We start from the raw sequence: 2,500 nt of genomic DNA on the forward strand, positions 1-2,500 counted from the left end.
GTATTCGGAGTTCTAGCGGGGCCTCCCGTTGCTTCCAACAACCCAAGAGTCCATAGTATTCGGAGTTCTCGCGTGGCCTCCCATTGATTCAAACAACCCAAAAGTCCATCTTCTTCGCAGTTCAACATCGCCTCCCTCGTTTCCAACAGGCCCAAAGGTCGTCTTCTTCGCAGATCCACGAAGAGCTCATCACGATTTGCCACATTCCATTTCCCACGGGTTGTCAACAACACTTTCTCACACTTCCCGCAATCGAGTACGTGCATGACATGCCAAAGCACATCTTATTTGCCTTCCATCGCACTCAAGACGACGGGTTGTGGAAGAACGATATTGCTCACAACAAGTTCAAGGACAACGTCTCAATCAAGGGACACAACCGAATTATGTTAACTGGGTCGCTAAAGTAAACCCGAGTTCATATAATGCACCGCATCCAAAAGAACTAGCCACAACACGTGCATCACTGAGATGTTTCACTAGATGGAACACGTGCGTGACATTAGGATCCTCCAACACCTCTTCGTGATGGAAAGATAGAATTCGAAGCAACCACAGAAGTACCGTCTAGTGGGTAGGCAACACAGGGACTGATCAACCAATATCACCCAAGGCAACGGGTGAAAATGGAAGAGATGCATGCTTGACCGTTCGATACGCAAGGCATGGAGCCAGCCAGCAAGTGCATCTCGATTACAACTCACACACCCTCACGTTCGCAAGACACCACACCACAAGACGGTCCACCCCCCACCTACCATGGGCAAGCAAGCAAATGGAAACATCAAGTGACGCATGGTCAAGCATCGCTAGGCATGAAAATAACTTTCCACAATATCCGAGGGACTAGCTGCCGAGCTAACCAACGATCAGTGACGACCGTGTGTTGGTATTAATAAAGCTCAACAACTATGAAGAGGCTAGTTGTGCCATGATAAACATGCTAACGCACGCACCACGTGAGGGGGGAGGCCTCATCAAGCTCCCTTTAAAACCTGCCAGTGTGGAGCTGGCCGGCTCAAGGAGCACTCCCCCCCTATAAGAGGTTAATATGCAAAAGGCAAAATTGTACAAGTAGATACACTTTTTTTGAGCAGACATAAGTCCATATCTCGGGCTACACTTCGAATTTTGATGCGATTTTTTGCAGTAATTCGTAGAATAATGGTATCTCCTTGCTCACCAAATTTCATAATTTTTCTCGAAGGGGAACTATTTTTTTTATTTTTTTTACTTACCGGGTATGTGTAAAATCGGGAAAAATAGAAAAGCACATGTAGACTTCGAATTTCGACCTCATTTTTTCCAGTCCACCACTAAACAATATCAGGAACCTCCCCACAAAATTTCATTCAGTTTGGCCAAGGTCTTAAATTTGACAAATTTTGGCACCAAGCTATCTAGTCGCGGTGCACCGACCAACTTGGCCAAGTGCAAAATGCATCCAATTCAAAACTTTTGTGCACCAACACTTTTACAGTACTCATTTGGGGACATTTGGAGGCCTTTCCAACCCTCACATCTCAAAAACCACGAATTTCATTTTTTCACAAAACTCCCCACCAAGCCTTCTAGCTATGCCGCGGTGCACCGCCAACATTGGCCATGTGCAAAACCCTCCGAACTCAAAACTTTCGTGCACCAAGAATTTCATGGTATTCATTTGGGGACATTTGGAGGCCTTTCCAACCCTCACATCTCAAAAACCACGAATTTCATTTTTTCACAAAACTCCCCACCAAGCCTTCTAGCTATGCCGCGGTGCACCGCCAACATTGGCCATGTGCAAAACCCTCCGAACTCAAAACTTTCGTGCACCAAGAATTTCATGGTATTCATTTGGGGGCATTTGGAGGCCTTTCCAACCCTCACATCTCAAAAACCACGAATTTCATTTTTTCACAAAACTCCCCACCAAGCCATTTAGCTATGCCGTGGTGCACCGCCAACCTTGCCCATGTGCAAAACCCAACCAACTCAAAACTTTCGTGCACCAAGACTTTCATGGTATTCATTTGGGGGCATTTGGAGGCCATTCCAACCCTCACATCTCAAAAACCACGAATTTCATTTTTTCACAAAACTCCCCACCAAGCCATTTAGCTATGCCGTGGTGCACCGACCAACTTGGCCATGTGCAAAACCCAACCAACTCAAAACTTTCGTGCACCAAGACTTTCATGGTATTCATTTGGGGGCATTTGGAGGCCTTTCCAACCTTCACAACTCAAAAACCACGAATTTCATTTTTACACAAAACTCCCCACCAAGCCATTTAGCTATGCCGTGGTGCACCGCCAACCTTGCCCATGTGCAAAACCCAACCAACTCAAAACTTTCGTGCACCAAGACTTTCATGGTATTCATTTGGGGGCATTTGGAGGCCATTCCAACCCTCACATCTCAAAAACCACGAATTTCATTTTTTCACAAAACTCCCCACCAAGCCATTTAGCTATGCCGTGGTGCACCGCCAACCTTGCCCATGTGCAAAACCCAA

This window comes from Vigna unguiculata, unplaced genomic scaffold (assembly GCF_037176805.1).
Source record: "Vigna unguiculata cultivar grain cowpea cultivar isolate G323 ecotype 2 unplaced genomic scaffold, ASM3717680v1 ptg000019l_ERROPOS221140, whole genome shotgun sequence".
In the NCBI taxonomy this organism is placed as follows: Eukaryota; Viridiplantae; Streptophyta; class Magnoliopsida; order Fabales; family Fabaceae; genus Vigna; species Vigna unguiculata.